This window comes from Gopherus flavomarginatus, chromosome 3 (genome assembly GCF_025201925.1).
Source record: "Gopherus flavomarginatus isolate rGopFla2 chromosome 3, rGopFla2.mat.asm, whole genome shotgun sequence".
Taxonomy (NCBI): domain Eukaryota; kingdom Metazoa; phylum Chordata; order Testudines; family Testudinidae; genus Gopherus; species Gopherus flavomarginatus.
The window spans coordinates 111710328-111732209 of NC_066619.1; the positions used below are offsets into that span (position 1 = coordinate 111710328).

The window sequence follows — 21882 nt, forward strand, 5'->3', positions numbered from 1 at the left end:
TGAATTTCAGCCTCTTTCTGTCGCTCCAGTCTTCAAGGTCATTTAGATCTTCCTGTGTACTTTTCTGGTCCTCCTCTGTATTGACAATGCCTCCCAACTTTGTAACATCAGCAAATTTCATTAGCACACATCTATTTTTTGTGTCAAGGTCATTAATAAAAATATTGACCATCTTGTCTAATCCTATAAGATTTAGACATCTGAACTCAGACAGAGGACACTGAAGTCCTATTAATTGTGTAGTCTTATATTTAAGTTTCTACACTCACCCATTTCTTTCTCTGTTTCCTGAATTTTAAAGTACATTAATTCAGTTGTTGATTTTCAAAGCTTGACTGGGGTAGTGGTATGCAACTGAATTCTTTAGGGCAGGGACTGTCTTTTTTTCTATGCATGAATAGTACCTTGCACAGTGGGACCTTGTTCCTTTCTTGGGGTTCCAAGGCACGAATATACTACAGACGATAGATAATGATAATAAATATGTTGGTATGCCATACTTCTTATTTTGATGACTGGAAAAAAGGAAGCCAGCTTGTATTTTTTTTTTTTAAGTTGGAGGTATGCCTCTTTTTCTTTTTTGGGAACATATCTTCATTTTAGTTGAACTCAGAAATGATTTATGATGTTCTGCCCATACTCTCTTCTGTTGTCGTCTGTCACTGTAATTTGGGGGTGCAATCTCTCCTACAAGCACAGGATTTACATTCCTACCTCAAGAGGTGAAATCATCTTTTGTATGTTGTAGCACCTTTTCTGAATTTAAAGCCAATCTCACAACTGACCTGCTGCAAAAAAAATCTAAATAAATCTAGAACCCCGCCCCCAATTGCATTTTCCACTCCAAATATATTATTTTTTAAAATTGTTCAGCAGAGTTTTCATTACTTCTGACATTCTCCAGTAGTAGAAGACAAAGCTATCTCTGCTGTCCAAAAATCTTATTTACAGCTTTCATTGCATATACTTTTGTTTATTTCTAGTTTGTGGCACATATTCTAGCGCAGTCTAATAAAACTGAACTTGCTTCATCAGCCTCAAGTCCCTGTAGATTTTCATGTATCATGTGATTAATTACTACTTTCCTGTAGACTTCTTACTCTTTTCAATTTTTTTTATTTCTTTAGCAGAAAGACCTAAGATAAAAATAGTGAACCAGGAAAAAATAATGATAATAAAAAAAACTGTACTTGAAATCATATTCTTCTCTAGATACCTCTGTCTTTAACTACCAAAGATTTATCAGTTCAAAGATGTATACGACTCATGGAAGTTTGAAAGATAAAGATAAACCTACTAAGTCTGCTGAGATACCAAGTTAGCACTTAAAAGATATGCATATCCAAGGTGCATTACTTGAATGTATTTTTTGTTTACTCATGTATTTACTTGTCTAATAGTATTTTATTATCTTTAATATTCACTGGGAGATCACGAAGACTTGTGGCTTATAAATGAGAATTTTTCAAGTGTCAGTGCAGCAACTCAGAAATTTGTTCCCTAATCATTTGGTAATCCAATGCCTAATGTATACATTAATGGAGCTTTGTGACAAATCACCTGTTAGATTTCACCTGACAGCTTGTCGTATAGTAATTATAAATAATTGTAATATACGGCTATCATAATGCTTGCAACAAAAAAACGGGGAAGGTAATTACAGACTATCCTTTGTGCCCCCCTTTGCTCTTCTCCTGAAGTGACCGAGTGTTCCACTTTGATTGAGATGGTTCCAACTGTTAATGGAACATCCCACTGTACTAAAGAGTTTAGTGGGGATGCCTAGTTGTCACCATTGCATGCCACAGTCTTAGACACAAGAGCCAAGGGAAAAATAAGAGTGTGTAGTATTAATCTCTAATATAATACAGTACTATTTAATGTTTGAACTGCATGAGACTGCAACATGAAAACATTAAGGACTGGTCCTGCATATCTTACTCAGGCAAAACTCTAGCAGAAGTCAGTGGGAGTTTTGTCCTGAGTAAAAAATGTAGAATCAGGCCCTAAGTGGTGGCAGTCAAGAGGAAAGCTCTGTGTCTCTCCTCTCTTACTCATGTGAGGTGTCAGTGAAGGCAATAAGACTACTTGTGTGATTTAGGTGAGTAGAATTTAAACCATTATTTTTAACAATGGAAGAAGTGTATTTGTGTTTATATATGTGTGTGTATATTTTTAACGATACAAACAGAAGCAAGAGATGTGTCCCACACTAAAATGTTTGTTTATAGATTCATATCATGAGTACTTAGCTTAATTCAGTATCTTTGTACCTGGGAGTACAGCACTTTCAATTTGTTTGATATTTTTATAAGAAATATTTCAAAGTTAATATATTTTTGAAATGTTGTTCCAATTCAGTATTGTGCTAGCATTGCAATTATGTATTATCACAATCTTGGCAATAAACTGCACAAATAAAAACTAGTAGAACATTGTACTTGAACTTCTTAATATATTTTGTAAAAGAATATTATCTCCACATTGTGTTAACTTGTGATATTTTGAGTTATGCATCCTGAAAGCTAAAACTTTTGGGAGCAATAATATATCAGTGAAATAGAAACAACAGGTTTAACATTACAGCAGAAATATAAACACACACACATATATATGTATATTTCTGCTATCATTATTGTTGCTGATGATATCAAAGCAGGTACTGATTCATCCTTGGGCAACAGCAGACACAGAGTTTTTCATACTGTTTCACTCCACTCAGCATCATTTCTCCCTCTGCTCTTTACATATATACATCCAACATTATTGCATAAATCAGAAATCTGAGAAATTAAATTCACTGGGTAAGCCTGGCTTTAGTGGTTTATATAGAAGGAAGCAGATTTATTTCTTATTCATAGCACAGTGCTGACAAGAACAGAGGGAGGAGCTATATCAAGATGATTATAACTGCAAATTGTGTGGAAAAAGTTAAATATAGTCTCAAAACTCAGATCTGAATTGTGGTGGTGGTGTCAGAATTTGTAGGGGATGTGGGATTACTGACCAATTTTTCTTTGTCATTCCAGGATCTTAGCATGAAGAGTACTGAGGCAAATGGTGAAAACTGTCAGGACACTGGATCATTATATTAAAACCTGGCATATCTATTTAGTTATTTCAAAGCAAGCATAGAGTCTTGGGGTACATGGGGCCTGGGTTGTGATGGGGTTTTAATTTTTGTTTGTGTTCTGTAACCGTGTATGTGTGTGTGTGTGATTTATTTATAAATATAATATAAATCCACTCAACTTTTTATTGTTCAACAAAAATAGTCTCAAATTCATTCAACAGGATTAAAAATGGTCAGGCATGCCACATTCCGTATATCCTTTCCATACTCATAATGCAATTATTAAAATCTTTTGCATTTTGGAAGATGCAGTGCTCCTTTGAGTATAAAACTGATCTTGGGATCATTTTGCATGGCACAACAGGAAGTATGTCAACAAGGGGACAGGAGTTGGGAGGAACAAAGTATACCTTCCTTCTAGCAGGAGTAGCCTTAAAGCTGGGCAGCACTACATTTCCAAAGTAAACTCAAATAATATAAAACAAAATTGAATATAATAACACAATCTCAGTATAATAAGTCAGTGGGAGAACTCATGAGCATAAATGTTTGCAGGACCTATCTATCTGAGGCAATTACATGGCTCCCATTACCATAGTATGTGAGTGTCTCCCAGTCTTCAATATATTTATGCTCACAACGCCCCTGTGAGGTAAGGAAGAACTTCCTCTCCAAATGACTGGGGCCCTCAGGAAGGAAAAAAGCAGAGACTTTAAGCCAAACTTTACAGTGACTTACGTTCAACTCCCCTGATTTCACTGAAGTAGCATGCACTGTAAATGAACATGGACTTTGGCCCTGTGTCTTTACAAAGAGAATAATGTGCCATGTAAACCTATGGAAGTATATACAAATGTTTGATAATGATGATAATACTCCTTCAGGGACTAATTCTGCCTGAGTTATAGTACTTGCAACTCCATTGATTTCATTGGATTGTATAGGATGTGAATCGGAACAGCAGTTAACCCTTTAAATTCCACTGAAATAGACTGGATTTAGAAAGTTTTTTTGGAGAGGGACAGTTATCTCTCTCACACACAGGGAGGTAGTCTCTTTAGTGGTGTGTATGTGTGTGTGTGTGAGAGAGAGAGAATGTGAAGGGGGACATATTTGAGATGCCCATCATCTCAGAGTTCTGTGTTTGTGTATGCATCCCTCTGACACACACACCATTTACACAGTGCTGGAAACAAGTGTGTGTGTACACACAAGACAAGATCTTCTCTGGGCTGGACTGGTACAGCTAGCTGGGTCCCTGGGAGTGACGTCACCGACTTCCCCCTCCTCCTTCCCCCCTCACACCCCCCGCCCCCCGTGCGTGCCTCTCTCTTGTTTCCTATGTCCTCAGTCAGTCAGTGGTCCAGGGAGACGCTGCTGGCTCAGTGCTTCTCCTTCTCTCACTACCGTCTCCGCTCCCGCACCGCTCTGCAACAAGCTCTCCCCAGCACTTGGGGCCACACGGCTCCCGTGATCCACGCCGCCTGAGAGGATTTAAAAATAATAATAATAAAAACCCATCAAAACAAAGCGAGAGGGAGGCACCTCCACCACTTTACTCCTCCTCGCCCCCCCTTACTCCCAGGGGAGTCGGAGCAGGGGCACTGTTCCTGCTAGTGGCTATTTCCCCCCCGCCTTGCCCCCCACCCCCGAGAGAGGGAATCGCCTTTTGCCTCCCGTCTGTGTGCACAGCACTTTGTTTGGAGCGGTGGGGGGAGGCGGGTGGGCGACCCAGCTATTTGCAGCCACAGACTCTGCTACCAGGCGAAGCAGGGGGAAGAGAAGAGGAGGAGGAGGAGGGGGAAGCGGAGCAGAAGCTTGGGACCAGAGCGAGCGCCCGGGAGCAGCCGCAGCAGGCAGAAGCAGGCGGAGAACGGAGCCGGGAAGAGAGCGGCTGGGGGAGCCGGCTGCCCCTGGCTGCTGGATCTCCGCACTCCCGCCGACTCTCCCCCACTTGCCGGCGTTGGACTGTGAGAGCCACGCACCAGCGCCAGACAGCAACGACCCGCGGGCTCCTGCTGCTTGGCTTGGATTAAATTGGCCGCCCCGGAGCCCAGCGAGAGGAGGTGGCGGCGGCGGAGGAAAGCGCTGGTGGTGGCGGGCGGGCAGGCGGCGGCGGCGGTGGCTGCTGCTGGGACTGGGGGAGCCAGCATGACCAGGTAATTCCCCCGCCGCTGCCCCTCTGCCGCTCCATCTGTGCGTGTGTGGGGAGCATTGCACACATGTGCACCACACTCAGCACGCCCCCCCCCCCGCGTTAAACAGGCTGCCCCTGGCCCTGGCCAGACCCCTCGCCTCTGCTTTCTCCTGGGTTTTAATCTCGAACCACGGCTGAGAAAGGAGGGGGGTGGGGGTTGACTAGTGACCAGAGTAGACATTTCCACTGAATTCCTACTGTAAGTGTGGGGGGAGGGGGGATTCATGTTTCGTGTATTGTAAAGAGGGGTGAGTTGTTATTAATGATAGCATTTTTTTATGTGAACTAGTGGGGAGAAGGGGAACTAGCAGCAATCAAAGGGAAAGTAGCTGCCATTCAAGGTGTGGGAGAAATTGTTTGGAGACCTTTACACACTGGAATCAGATCAGTTCTCTCTTTTCCTCTATGGCAATTGCATATGATTGTGCACGGTGATAAGAAGTTGGCGGGGGGAGGTTGTTTGTTTTTTTTAAAGGTCCTATTTTGAAACCACTGTAAAGAAACTGAAACAGTGCAGTCAGTTTTCTGTAGGGTTATAATGGAACTCTCATATTTGTGCGAAAAACTTATTTTACCAGCTCCCTCTTAAAAATCATATTTTGTTGTAAGCAGGGATTTTCCCCTCTTTTAATGTAGCCTACTTTGACTTATAAATACAAGATTTGTTTTCTTTATTCAGTTCTAAGTGCTATATTTTGGGGTGGGGGGTACTTTTTCCTTAAAACTGTCACCCCCTACCAAGTCGTCATCATTTTTCCTTTTCCAGATACCTCTCAATAAGCACATTTCTGTTTCTCGTTGTTATATGAGACTTTTGTGTGATGAGTATACATTCTCCTGCCTGGCTTTTGTACACTGTACCACCACATAAACGCCTTTCTATTTCTTCTCACCTTTTCCCCATACATACACACAATTTAAAATTGAAGCTTTTACATATATAAAGAGGACCATTTTGTTCACCTCGCCACAGAGCAGCAAAGGTTTAATGTTTTTCTGTTCATTCAATAGCCACTGGAGACTGTGCGACATTTCATGTGAGACCTTAGATACTGATTTGCTTTGGAATTTCCTAGTTACAGGGGGTGGATATGTTTATTTTATGTTTCTGTTCTCTCCAGTATTTAAACTTAGTCTCAACTTTCTATGTGAATTCTATCTTGTGACCCTTTTGCCAACTGCCTTCCCTCTACCTTCTGTACAAACACAGGCAACTTCTGTAACATCGAGTTTACTTTGAATCTTGATGCAGAGATGAAGAAACATAGCTCTAAGATATTTTGTGTTCTTTGGTGTCTGATAAAAGATTTAGAATATTTACTACTTTCTATTCTTTATGGAAATGTGGTTTAGAATATATTGTATTACATAGTTTTTAGTGGGTTGGGAAAGAACAAAGATTTATTGTTCATTGTTATTGAACAGAGCAGCTCTGAACAAAATAAAATTCTCCCTTGTCCCCCAAAATAATTCTATGTACTTGCATCTCACATAGCTAGCAATTTCATGACAGTTTTCTTAAATTCACTCTCATGAGATCAGCTATTATTGTATTTTTTGAAGTGTGAAATTGGCAAACTGGTCAATTTCATAAATTCAGCTGTCAAATTTTGTCCAGTTAAAATAGCTAAAAGCTATAATGTGTCGGCATGGGATTTTCAAAGAACTCGGTGGTGTAGCTTTTACAAAGACATGGAGAGGGATTTAACTGGATACTTTTTACAGGAGTAGCTTTCCAATTTTAGTTGTCACTTGTGGTGGTATGGTGGAATATATTTAGGTTTCTCTCAATGCTGAAATGATGTATAGCTTGTGTATATCCACTTAAGTACTGAGAGCTTTGGCTAAGTAGTAGAGTTCTACTCTAAGGCGGCACTGAGAAATTCATTGTGGTTTATGTGTGCTATGCCAAGCTGTCAGGAATGGCGTTTCAAAAGGAAAACTGCATCTCTGAGCTTCTAGATGTCAGGGTCTGTGTTTTAAAATCTGCTTTTAGTATTAGCAGTCATATTACTTTTTAATGAATAATAAAAAGTGGTATAAATTAAACATTCTGTTGTGGCTGTTATGTACCTCAAATATTAGTTGTGCCAGTGCACTGAATGGGAAATGTTAAAACATACAGCATTTAATTTTCTGAGGAGGGCTGTGAAAACAGCTCTGGGGTTGTATTTAGAAATGAATTATTTAGTATTTTAAATTTAATCAGTAATTCAGCTTTAATTTTAAGGTCACCCTTCATATCTAAACTGGAATAATGCAGAGACTAAAACTAGCCAAGCTATAGAGTAGGAATCCCCCTTCATCTGTGCTGTGTGCTCTAGTCTAAACCACTAGGGGCCTGTATAAACTGCTTGTGTACAGCAAATACCAGTGCATAGCATATGCACCAGAAGGACATTTTTAACACAGATAGCCAACATCAAAATGACACTTTTCTATGATTCATTGCCAATAACTTAGACTAATGTTGTTTGGGAGTTAAATGTATGTTGTCCTTCTCTTCTCTCCATAATTCTATTCAGCATTGTTGACTCCCCTGCCACTGTGGTTAAGGAAAGATGCTATCAGAGGTGATAGGCTACATTTCTTTGTCTCATCTTAAAATGTAAGTTTCCTTTATTAGATTAATAATGGCACTGTTCCCATAATGCAAGTTTAGGGTTAAAAGATAATCTAAATAGGATTACTCTAAGGAAGGAATAGACATAGATTGATGGAGTATTTAAACTAGCTTTGTAAGTGCTGTGTAAGTTGGCAAGTGCGGAGATTCCAAGGCTCTGGCTGGAGTATAGTCAGCAATTATGGGATCTGGACTGAAGATGCTCTATACATTTTTGAGTGTCAGTTTCACAAATTTAAAATCGACCAAGCATGGAATTCTTGATAGACATTAGGGAATAAGGTCAAGTATACTTACACTGTTCCTTTGTTGATTTTCAGTTTTTCAAACTGACAGGGCAGACCATTTGTAAAAGAGCACAGCTGAAACATTCACATATTGAATTTCCTTCAAAATGAACTTGATTTATCAAGCTATTGGGCAATTCTATTTTTAAAAGGATTCTAGAGATAAATCAGCATACTGTAAGGTCGCATAATTAAAGTGCAACTTCAGTACACCATGTTTTAGTGGGCTATCTTACTTTAAAAACAGCTGAGTTATGTCATATCAAGTGGTGTGGGTGGTCATTTGCCACAATAGGCTTTCTGCCCGGTTCCAAAAATGTAATTATTACAAATATTTATTAACTTTCCATTTTTAAAATGGGCTAAAAATGGCATCCTATATATGTAAATAAATAATAATAATGAAGCCCACCTGAATAAGTCTCCTTAAATCATATATGTCTTTTCAAGGCTAGGAATTTCAGATAGTATTTTGATAAACCAAGTCTCTCCCTTCTGAAATGCACACAACATACTTTGAATATATTTAGATTCAAAATACAACAAAGACTAATTACATGTAAATAGTCAGTATAGGTGCTTGAGCCAACATGTTTCACTCCTTTATTACTGCATGCTACGATCTGTACTGGTTTTTTATTTTTTAAAGTGTAGATATTGGTATTTAAGTGACTTAAAAAAAATCAAAGGGCCATGTCATGCCATCACTTTTTAAGCAGAATCCCTCATTGTGAATCTGTTGACAAACTGATGGCATACGATGGTCCATATATTTCATTAAAACTCTAAATTTCATATTTGCTATAGATTGTTTATTTGTTTAATACTTTTAGCCCTTGATTTGTTTGGAAAAGGCTTAAAAGGAAGCTACATATGAATGCACAATGGCAACTGACAGCCTGGAGCAGAATCAGTGTTTAAAAATATTCCTTCATATATTAGCAATGATTTACCAGGTAGGAGCAAAGGGGAAAAAGTGTTTTCTCTCTGTGATCCACTACACTGAGAGCTCCTGTACAACACATCTACTGAGGAAATCTGATGATGTAGAAATAGATTGCTTGAGAGTGCTTTGCCTGTAAATTCCATTCCAACAAGCTTCACTTGTTTAAACTGCTGTGCATTCATAGAGCTGTGTGTCTGACACAGGTTTAGTTTGGGATCTATTTTCCCATAACATCTCTCTGATAATCTCAGTTGGTTTTCACTGGGGAGTGATAATACTTATTTAAACATCACATGCAAATCTTCACATATGGGTTTGCTTGCTAAAATATGCGAAAACATTGATTCAAAAATTACTAAAATGATGTTCTATTGTAAATATAGTGATCAAAGAATTGTTCCAATCCTAAAAAACCTTGCTTAATAATAGTGATTTTAGTTTTTTTCAGGCTGTTTTAATTCTTCAATTAAAATGACAATTCATGCACATAATTTGTTCTTTTTGCCAGCTCAGTTTTAGCCATAATATGTGCTTTTAAATATATTTACTTTCCTTGGATCAAAAGTCTTTGCACATTTAAGTATCTCATGCTTACCAGCTGTGAAGTATTCCTCAGAAATGAACATTATTCAACTGTAGCATAATAATAGGGGGGAAACTAAATCGTGATGGATATTGCAGCAATTGCTACAATAGGAGTGATGTCACAAATTTAAACTTCATGCTTATACCTGTGTCTCCGAAATCCTTACTAGCATTGCTGTGTGTATTATATGCTGTTAAATTTTGAAAGTATACTGAACATACAGTACATTTTTCCTCATATCAGTTCATTAAAAATTATAGGATTTTACATTCTCACACTAAAATTGTTTTTCTCTTTGATTCATGGCACTAGAAGACATGTCCCAATTTACTGTCACGCTCTGTGCTACATTTCCTCTTGGTTCCAAGTATAGCTAGGCTACTTCATATCTTCAATAGTTCTTTCAATGTCTTTCCATTGGTATAGAAACTTATTTCATTGTTTTCCAGATAATTAAAATGCTCTGTTTAATAATAGAAGAACTAATCACATATTGTTATAGTCAGTTGGTACATATTTTCTCCATCCACAATATATTAAACTTACTGTATGAAACACAGCAAGCAAATGCGATGATCTTTGGATTATAGCCTTTAATGTTCTGGAAATGATGTTTCTAGAAGTCAGAGTTCAGTAAGTGACACATGTAAAATTTGGCTTCTTAGATGGCAGAATCCGCTAACTTCTCATAATAGCTACTGGGTCAAGTGCCAAGCTGAAGGGATCTGAATGAAACCAATGTGGATCTAGTCCCACATTTGCAGAAAGCTATACAATCCTCCTGCAAATTGACTGCTCTTCTACTTTGATTTCAGTGGCCCAACTTCTTTACTATTGCAACCTGCCTCAGTCAGTTTGGCTTTCTGTTAATTGTTTAGACTCACAGACTGGAAATACACAGACATATTCTGATAACAATGTCAGAGGCTTTGTGACTTTTAGAATACAATTGTTTGCTGAGGTTGAACTCAATAAAACTCTGCCGGCTTTTTATAATGTTGATTGAATTAAAAAATTCTTAATTGTATTTTTAACTGTCCCTAGGCTGTATTCTTTAATACAGCTTTACTAAAGGAAAATGAGATTTGTAGATATGGAATTAAGAGAGTGTTATTTCTTTATTATTGTTTTTTATGGCTACAGGGCCTGAGACATTCAGAATGAAGAATTAACCTTTCCGTTATGATGTTCTGCTAAAAGCTTTGTACATTTTTTTAAAGTTAAGAAAGGATGATTTAACTTTATTTTATTAGTGGAAGATTCAAACAGCAGTGATGATAGAAAAGTTCACGGAAAATATTTAGGACATTTTACACAGTTGGCCTTTCTTCATCTGCCTTACGTTCAAGGATAAAGTATTTTCAGCACAGAAATATGTGTCTGGTGTTTCGGCATGTACATGTAAAATTAGTTTATTTGTGTATACCTGTATAATTACTGCTGGGTTAATTGTTTTTTTTTTTAAAGGAAGGAGACCCCCTCCTCACTACTCCCCATCTTCTGGAACTTACTTCCAGACTAGAGGGGTCTCCTTCACAGAAAGGCAATTTGTACAGGTAGTACCAGAATTCCCCTTTTTAAATTTTCAACACTTTGAGCAACAAATGTGTCATTTATGTGTCAGATATATACATTATGTACTGTTTTTTATCTAAATGTTGTTTTAAGCATGTCAGGAGTTGCGACCACATACTGACACTACTCCAGATGAAGTCAGTATGAAACGCCTGATGACTTTAATGGGAAATAGATGTCAGGTCCCTACATTTGAATATGCAAACATGTACAGTTTTGATTATAAAAAATATCAGCAGGTTAGAATTTTAGTTAAATATATGTAAGTGAAAAACATGAATTTGGTGAAAAATATGCAGTCTGATGAAAGGCTGAAACACTGACTAGAAAGTAGTGTAGGAATGTTGGTTGTATGTTGTTGGGGTTTTTTTTTGTTTTTTGTTTTAAGGATGATAGTGTGTCTTAAGAAGCTGCTTAACTACTGCCCAGTGCAGCTGTCCTTCCCTGAAAGATTAGGTTTCAGGAGCAATGATGGATGTTGGATGCCTGTAGCCAGTTGTGAGGTTTGCTCTGAGGTCAACAGTACTGATGGAGGATAGGAATTTACAGCCTTCTGTCTCTACGCCAACCCAACCAGTAGCATTTCTCAGGAAAAAAAAAATTAGACAAGACACATGCAGTGCTGAGCTAATATTCCAGGATAGTTCAGAAAGCCATTCATTTTAGAGGTTAAAAAAAACAGATTTGTAGATATTAAGGACATTTGTAGTCGTCAAAATTTTCGATTTTTTTTAACAGATAAGCATACAGCGTTCTTACTTAGTATACACTATATGAAATAGTGTCTCTTAATGTACATTCTTTCTTATATTCTGTTAAAGTGTGTCAGCAAATTGTGAGTTAATATGAGATAAATCTATACTTGTTGACCTATTACTTCTGTAGTTTAGAAGGTGTTTTAAAAATATTTAACGGGTTATCATTTAGAATTTGAAATCAAGCCATTTAAAGTCCTGGCACAATTTTTCTCTCATTTTTCAACTAAAACTGTCTAATATTAATTTTCCTGGAAAAATATGCAGTAAGGGTTTTCCTGAAATTATGATCAGAGAATTATTTATATACATTAATTATGAAAGATTAAACATCAAGTTTATCCTACCCTCTTTATTTTACATATCACAATACATATTGCAGATAAAAGCACATAGTTTGAATATCTTTGAAATATCCTGTTGGAGGTGATGGTTTAGGAACAGACATTCAATATTAGTTATGAACTGCCGAGGTTTCCTGAGTAAATTAGACTAATATTTTATATTCGCTTAATTTGATGATAACTTTTTAAAATGAATATGATGAAATAAAGAAAGAATGGGCAACAAAGCATGCTATTGTGAGGAAGGCATGAGACTTCCTTGGATCTGACATTTTGTGAGTTCATTTGCATTGGTACCATACACTATGGAAGGAGACTTAATGGCAAATAAGACTAAATGGTAAATAATGCTAAAGAATTTCCTTATGTGGGGCCTGATCCAAAGCCCATTGAAGTCAGTGGAAAGGCTCCTATTGATGTCAATAGCCTTTAAATGATCATTAGTGCCCTAGTTTAAATCAGGCTGGACTTTTTCTTTTAGTAAATCTTAGAAGTGATTAAATGCAAATATATTGACATAGAGAAGTAGTCTTGGTAAAATATCTGACAGGCTGTTTTATAATGTCCCAAAAGATAAGAAAACAAAAGCATTTTGATAAAGAGAAATATGTTTCCAGCAGGAATATCTTTACAGCAGTGGTCCATCAAGGAAATGGAGCAGTGCCAAGGAGCTATGCTTTCTATTTTATTGGCGGCTTGCCAACAACTTTTATTTGGAAAACTCATCAATTAAAGTGAAGCATTTTAAATAATAAATATTCACTGTTTACCAATTAATTTAACTATAAATAACAGATGGGTTACTTGATTAGGTTTCAATTTTTAACCTGTTTTGTGAAAAATAGCATTTTTCAAGTTATCATTAAATGCATCATTGAGCTATTTTTAATTAACAAAATTTTACAAATAACAAATGCATATTGCTAAGCTGCTTTGATAGTCTGGAAAATTTATTTTGTACTTGATATAAGAAACTTGGAATATTTTCATCATACATGGCACATGAAGGAAAAGTGTAACATTACTCTGGAGAATTATTTGTGTTAAGTGACATTAATCAAAGGGAAGTAGATATTCAGTGCACATTTTTGGAGTCACTAAGGTAAATCTATATATTAACACCTGTGTCCTGTTAAACATTCTGAAATATTGCCTTAAATGGTACATGAAGTCTCAACATACTGCTTTGCAGATAAAAACCTCACTGCCTTTTAAATACATCATGGAACAGTTACTTTGGAGATCATTATTCTCTGTAAAGCCAAAAGGTATTTAATAGCAACCCAACAATAAACATACCTCCAGAAAAGACTAGCAGACACCATGTTTAATTTGGAAAGACCCTGAAATGTCTGGAAAACATTGCAAACAGACTTAAGCACAACAGTTTTTCAATTAGCTTGGAGATTGTTAGACAATTCTGTGCTAAATGGCCTACATCTATAAATACTGTATATATGTAAAAAAGGAAATATTTATATCTCCAGCTCTTAGAGCTCTATTTGATGGAACAGACAGGTGCCTTTCTGGGAAATGTAATCCCCAGAAGGCCACTTTCAGGGAATACGAACTGGGCTTGCTCGGGACAGGTTGATCTAGTGCACAAGAGTAATCCTCCCTCCCCCTCCAAATAATAATAATTAAAAATTGTGACAAGAACTGTAGAGCTGTTTTGGAAATAGGAATCTTTCTACTCCTGATTAGTGCTACTCTCTATTCTCAGCTCCTTCTGTTTTCTTCTCGCATACTCTGTGACAGGGGTTGTAGCATTAAGTACTATGCATTTCTCTGAAATGAATGGCACATCACTGTTTCACCATTGCATATCACAAGCTAGTATGAGCACGATATAGCCAAATACTGTGTGTCACTTCATTCACTTCTCTCATATGTATTCCATTAAATGCTGCATTTTTAAAAAGGAATATAATCTGTTGGTAAAAAGAGTAATTATGAGTTGATGCAATGTTCAGGAGAGGGACTCCACAACTTTCTTCTGATACATTACAATTTTGGTACACATTGCCTGGGGAGAATGCTCTGAATACTGGGGTTAGCTGAATACTCGTGTATTTGACTAGAATTCAGTGGATGAGCCCTCACACAGCTATATCCACTAGTGAGGATTTGCCTTTCACTATTAGTAGTATATCCAGGCAGTTTGTGGCCCAAAGGGATTTTCAAAGAGCCCACAAGACTTCTAAAGGATAAACCTTGCCTGTGCTACTTGGACAGAAATGTTAGAAAGGGGCTTTTACAGTCTGTTATTATCAATATTTTCAAGGGACTACTCAAGCTACAGATGTCAGTTCCTACTGAAAATCCTAAAGGAAGTCTGTGGTCTTTCAAGGCTCTATAACCTCTTCTTAAGCAGCTACTTTGTAAGGGAAAATTACTCACCAGAAATTGTTTATTGAACTCTCTCCCCTATTGTCTCATCCTGTGTAAGACTCAAACAATAAGCATTTATGGCACCATATATCAGGAAACCAGGAGGAAGAGAATAGTGAGAGGTAGAGACTAAGCATACAGCCCTTTTTTGCTGCTTTGTCATGTATTAAGGCAGTATGAAAGTTCTCCAATTTTTGTTGTTGCTTATTTGTTTTGTTTTGTTTTGCTTTCTGCTTGTTTTTTTACAAAAGAGGCTCCATTCCTCTCAGTGTTGGAAGATTGACAGGAAAGTTAATGTAATGATGACATCACTTTTGCTTCATATTTACTCTCTTAGCAACTTGAGAAGTGACAAGATTTTCAGCCATATTTAAGGCTCTTTAGGTATATTTGCTTTTCTTATCGCTTATTTAATGCCAATCATTAAGTAACACTTTGAACAGAAAAAGTGTTTGCTAAAGTTTCAGCACCCTAGTCCTTTCGGTTAGGGTGTTAGAGATGACAATAGATATCGTGCGACCTGACAGAGGGCCTCCAGCAAAACCAGGAAAGAGCAGACTTAACATTCTCAATATTTCTTGTGAAAAAACAAACAGGAAAATAAAAAATTTTTAGGCATTCTTTATACATTATATATATATAAAATAAATAAAAAATGGGCACAACCCCAATTTTTCAAAAAAACCGGTGTAGGTCACATTTAAACCTGACAGCCTAAATAAGACTCCATATAACACATGGGTAAAGCAAAAGGAAATATGGAAGAAAAAAAGGGACTCCAAAAACTGAAATACCAGTAAGTAATTTTACCTTGTTGTTAGGCACCTTCTTTTGCTATCCAGTGGGATATTCAGGTGTCTCCATAATCTGTGTCCACATGGTAGTGCATGATGAAAGTGTAAGGGAAGGACCATGCAGCAGACTTGCAGATTTCCAGTGCAGTATGACCTCAAGCCTCTTATCTGAGGAGGGCGAAATACCCAAGGTAGAATGACATTTAGCTAGCAGAAGTAGAGAGTCTTGTCTGTCTTTTCAGAAGTCAGGTTGACATATGACTTTAGCCAATTACTGAGTCTAGTATGGAAGCCACAGACAGACTAGAGGTCTTAGCAGTTTATCAAGGAAAGACATTATGAACAGGGAGCTAATAACTCGGAAGCTTAATTCTCAAAAAAAAAAAAAAAAAGTTACTTTCATAGACCATAGCTGGAGAGAGAATTTTTATGCATATCATCACAAAGGCTCTGGAATGGAAAAGGGAGGTCCCACGGAGAATGAATTCTCTGAAAACTGGTCTTTATAAGGAGAAGGCTTTGAAAAACTTTATGGTATGGGAAGCAAAAGTCCACTGGAACCCAGAAGGCCAAATAGCTGAAACCTTAACTCTGAGGAGAGCTCCAGGCACGTTAGGCTCAGCCAAACCAAGCCATCTGCCCTTTGTTTTTGAGGATATGATATGACTGCAAGCATCCCAATTAGAAAAGGGCCCATCAGATCCCCAGTTAAGCTTTTAGGCCAAGGACACGTGGCTACATAAGTAATGTGTTTGCAACCTCAAGGAGAAAACTTTCTCTATCTCTGCTTCACTTTTCTACCAGGTCACAAGCTCAGAAAGATGGAATTTAGATAAAGAACCAGCCCCTGGAGGGGAAAATCACAACAGATTGAGGGAATCCATCCATGCTCTACCACAAAGGCCGGCAACTAGGACAGAGACTAAGAGGCCACCTAGAGGAACTATGATGTTACTTCCCCGTCCTCTCTGATCTTGCACATAATGCAAGAGGAAGCTGGGGACAGAGACTCAAACTTCTTCTACCAAACTCAGAAAAAGGTTCCTCAGACAAAGGGTTGAAAGCTTGAGAGCAGAATTTAAGTATCTTAATATGGGATAATGAGCCAAATCAAGCCATAAAGGATTGTTTCCCTAAGAGGCAGAGGGAGAGGACAGTTCCAAATGCAACAGAGAAAAAGCAGAGCTGAGGCATCATGCTTCTGGGACAAGGGTGTTTGAATTGTGAGTCTTTAAAATACAGTGATACCACACACAAACAGTTATTAATCACACAAACGAATGTTCTTGAGCAATACTGAGTTCTGTCTCTGGCTCTACAGCAGACATCCAGTTGGACCCAGGGCAAGTCATGCAACCTCTCAGCACCTCAGCGTCCTCTTCTACAGAATGAGGACAATTTTTCCCTAACTTAAAGCAGTGTTATGGAAATTAATTCACTAATGTTCTGAAAGTTTCTTAGAATGTAAGCTAGAAAGCCCTATTGTAAGAGTAAATTATTATGTGGCTGATATTATTCTGGACATCACCATAGGTCTAGCAGTGTGGCTCAGTCACAGATTGAAGCAATTATCTCTCAAACACTGAAAAATCATGGTCAGGAATGAGTTTTACAGATATGAGATCCCTGGGGAGTACTGGTTCTATGTCCCTAGTTATATAACAAATTCAGCAAGAGCAGCAATTCTAAGGACCACTACTGAGAAGTCAAAAACCCATCAGAGAGACTAATATTAATGATAGTGGCTATAGGAGCAGAGGGGAGAACTGACTTAAATACCTCAAACATATTCACTCTATAGACAGAGAATACAGAATATTATGGGACAGGACCTATGTCTGACAAGACGTCTGACATGCAGACTCCGTTACTGAGATGCAATATCTTGGTGAGTGAAGACAATTCAGATATCAACCCCAGATTCTAAATGTAGAAAACTTCCCTCAGAAGCTAGCCTGCAAAGTAGGGGTTCATATTTGGACTCTGGTTCAAATTTGAATTCCCACTCAAGGAAGTTATCCTTATCCCTTTTATGCAACAGTAAGTTGGTAGAAAAAGATACTCAAGATCATATCTCACTGCAATGCAGCTCTGGGATTACAGATGGAGTTGGGTGCTGAGAGACTGGAATCATTTGAACATCATGCAATCTTATAAGGGCAGGTGAGGTCTGCACAGGAATGAGCCAGAATGTAAGTGTAAATGGACAGCCTGAAGCTAGAGCAGCAGGCAGTTTAAAGGTTATTAAAAGGACATCAGACAGGGAGTTAAGGGGCTCTGAGATAGCTCCATGGCGCTTCATTAAAAGAGACCCACAGACAGAGTAGTTGAGAGATTGCTGTGTCAGACAGGCCCATCTATCTCTGCTGCATTTCCTCTCAAATTGCAGATAGCCCTCTGCTGTGTGAAATGTAAAGCAGCAGAGAAGAATATTAGACAGAAACCTGCCACTGAAGAGTGGGAGAGAAGGGCACAGCTGGCCCAAATCAGGGGCCTGAGAGCCTTTTAAGGAACGAATGGAGAGCCATGAGTTGTTGAGCCAGTGCTGAGCAGGAGAGGAGATAAATCCTACCCGGTGTCTGAGACGCAAAGTGCAGTCCCCTAATGACCAAAAAAAGTCCTAAAATCCTGACTCCTGCATCTCACTGTTTGGTGAGAGACAGAAGAAACCCAAGGTCCAGGGTCCAGCACTGAACAACTGCAGAGAAGGAAGAGGTAGTGAGTCTGAGAACAGCACTATAACTTCTGAGGCAGTGGAAGCAACTAACTTATCCTGCAAGTTGATTGTATGGCTATAGCAATTTCATATATTGAATCATATTCCAAAGTGAAAGCAGACTAGGGAGCTGGATTCACAGTAGCTGAGAGTTAACAGAAGATAGAATCTAGCAGTGAGCATGCTGTGCTGAAAATTAGCAATGGCAACAGCTGCCAAAGAGAGCCATCTCTAGTAGAGACCGGCCTGCAGAATCAATGGAAAAACAGGGATGAAGTCAATACTCCAACAACCCCCCTGGAGAGGGGGAATCCCCAGAAAGGAATCAGTCTGGTGCTGTGCCAGTGGCCATAGATCAGGGGTTCTCAAACTGGGGGTTGGGAACCCTCAGGAGGTTGCGAGGTTATTATATGGGGGGAGGGGTCGTGAGGTGTCAACCTCCACCCCAAACCTGCTTTGTCTGCAGCATTTATAATGGTGTTAAAATACAAAAAGTGTTTTTAATTTTTAAGGGGTTTGTGCTCAGAGACTTGCTATGTGAAAGGGGTCAACAGTAAAAAAGTTTGTGAGCCATGCCGTAGATGCTGCAGTGAAAGGTTACTGATAGCACAAAGCAGTGCTCTTCGCTAAGTGTGGAGTTTCAGAGTGGTAGCTGTGTTCGCCTGTATCAGCAAAAACAACGAGGCGTCCTTGTGGCACCCTAGAGACTAACAAATTTATTTGGGCATAAGCTTTCGTGGGCTAGAACCCACTTCATCAGACGCATGAAGTGAAAAATACAGGAGCAGAGGTTACAGTGAAGTTTGATATAGGTGTCATCTTTGTCCTAGCAGAAGAATCTTAAAAGGACCATAGACCTTAGATAATTTTCCTTTGCTAACATCTCCAAAATGGAGCTTAGTCTGGGAGAAGTAAGTTTCCCAGCAAACTGAAGAGTTCCTCCCCTCGCTGCAATAGTCACCATAAGAAGAGATGGCAGCAGCAACTCTGCCAGTTGGGTGCTCACACCCAGCAAACACAGGTGGGCTGCATTCAAGCCTTCAAATGAATGGTTCCTAAATACCATCATGATGGTTGTCCTATAAATGCTTGTGTAATAATAAATATACATCATCATAACAAAACTTATGCCATTCTTCACTAGTGAGGGCAGAATCTTTCTACCACACTGACCTTCCTTCCCTGTCTGCCCCAAACCACAAATTCCTTTAGTTTTGTTTTTATAAAGCAGAAAATTCATCTTCCACCTGGACACTTGCAGGGACCATTCATGGTCTCTAGGGCTGCACCATCTTCCATAGGCTGCATGGTCCCATTACGATGGTAAGATTAACTTATAATAGTGCTTTTCATTCCCAGGGCCCTATGGCCTTGATCCAGCAGCTGTTTGAACCTCCGGCTCTTTGGCATCCCCTTGCCTTTCGTGGTATTCCATTCAGGTGCAGGGTTCCTCCTGCCCAGATCCAGTTGGAAGATCATGGCCTATCATAAGTACAAGAATAATTTCATTTACCACTGAAATGCAGACGCCTCTGAGAAGAGGGTGACAGCCTTGCACATAGTTTGCACACAACATATTATTTAATGGTTTGATCAGGGAAGTTTTGACCAAATAGAGAAGGAAAAATCTTACCCTTTACAAAAAGTGGAATGCTGTCTTTAGAGTTTGTGGAGCACAGAGAAGACCTTGGCTTTTAATGTGTTAATCAAAAGACCCGCACATAATAAAATGTATGCCCTTTTATCTGCCTTGGAAGGATGAACAACTGAGTTGACTGACAACCACTAGAGACTCCTCAGAGTACCACTGCCTAGCCTCTTCTGAATATACTGTATGATCCTTCATCTGCTGCACTTCTGTTGATTGGCTCTGGGCCAGTATCTTTATGTGCCAGGTTTATCAACCCACTGTGAGATTTTACCGTCCTTCAAAGCTGCCAGGATTTGAACTCACGGAGTTTCAGATTTAATTCTTAGAATCTTGAGACACCCTCTTAATGATGAGGAGTGTGACAGAATCCAGTATCAGTGAACTTTACCAAAAAGATAGTGCTGGTACTCTTACTACTTAATAAGATAAACGTATACTGGATTTCTTTTCATACATAGCAGTATGGCTCTTTTATTGAGTAGAGGGTCTCTCAAGCACAGAATATTCTTTTTGTGTTATCAGTAATAACTTGAATGGCTGAAAATGTGTCTATATCTACAATTTGTGGATGACCCTAAGATTGGGAGAAGTTGTACATTTGTGGATCTGACATTACAAATTCGCTCACCCCATGGCATGTGAGTTTAGCACAGTCTGCAACATGGTAGTATCCAGACACATCAGCTGTTCATCACAAAAACTATCAGACACTTCAGATTATGAGCTTTCTTGAGATCTTTAGTGTGGTTATTAAACTAGAATGTAGTTCTTATTTGTATCTGAATCATATGCAAAAGCAACTTGAATAAAATGGAAGAGAAAATCTGATTTTACAATTAGCCAATTTGTATGTTGAATTTTTTAATGTCTGGTATCCTTCATGCCTGGATATAGAACTAACATTTTTTGAAAGCCATTTATGGACATTTAGCTACAAAACATCCATTAACTTTGAAAGTCTTACAATACATGGAAAATTTAACACCCTTATGTCTAATTTTAGTGGTAATCATACCATATCAAAGAGAGGGATTTTAAATTCCATTTATAAAGGTTTGAAAGATCCGTTTGTTGTGAAGAATGATGAAAGACTTAAAAAATGAACAAACATTTTCGCACAGAAAGAGTTATTATGGACAGTGTCTATGGGGAAGCACACTATCAGCCAAATCCTCCTCTCTTTTCTTATGTGCATTGTCCCACAATAGTGAATGGTATGACTCACATAAATCAGGGTAGTAGGAGTTAACGCTTTGTCCTGTTTTACCTCCCCCACACTGAAAATGTTGACTTTCTAAAAAGTGTATAGAATCATGAGCAAAATACAATATTGGTGAACTGATGGTGTTTCATTTCTGCCTTGATCCTGCAAAGCATTTAAAATGCTTAACTATAAACAGTTGAGTAGTCCTTAACTTTAAGCACCTGTTGATCTCTATCCCAGTGAGGTCTTACAATCCTGTTTCACTGTTGTACTTCTTTGTAACAAATTCAATAATGAAAAATATAAGATTGAGTTGTTGAAGCAGGTTTTTAATGATTTATGATGGTTTTTCACTGAAAGTTTTGGAGGCAAAACAATTCTTTCATGACAATAATCTTCCTTGAGATGGAAGAGTCTAGCAGAGACTATTACTTGTAAAGCAGAAGATGAGATATAAAAATTTAAGTATAGTACTTAACTGAGGTCAGTTCTGATATAAAACAAATTATATTTAAAAAAGTAATAATTTTCACAGGTCTAGCATGTATTGAGCTTTAGGTTTTGTTTGCATTTCATTTTGCATGTCTTTCTTCAAGTATCCCCACAAACTTTTGTTATATGTGGCCTTTTTATAATCAGCATTATTTGTTCAAAAATGCTGATTTGGAAACAGGAAATGTCTTGATTAAGATATTTATCCAGAAAATGAGTTTGTCCTTCAGAAACCATTTTGAGAACTT

At 38.2% G+C, this 21882-nt stretch overlaps 1 protein-coding gene across 45 annotated transcripts in view; it reads left to right on the forward strand.

Moving 5' to 3' along the window:
* PTPRD (protein tyrosine phosphatase receptor type D) overlaps positions 1–21882 on the forward strand; it is a 1732597-nt gene that overhangs the window by 1200624 nt on the left and 510091 nt on the right. Inside the window, exon 1 of one of the 45 annotated variants that reach the window (XM_050942977.1) lies at positions 4936–5232. The exons of the other annotated variants lie outside the window; for them this stretch is intronic. The gene's annotated coding sequence lies outside the window, so the exon portion shown is untranslated. Of the gene's footprint in view, positions 1–4935; positions 5233–21882 lie in introns of those variants that run through there. 45 annotated transcript variants of the gene reach the window in all.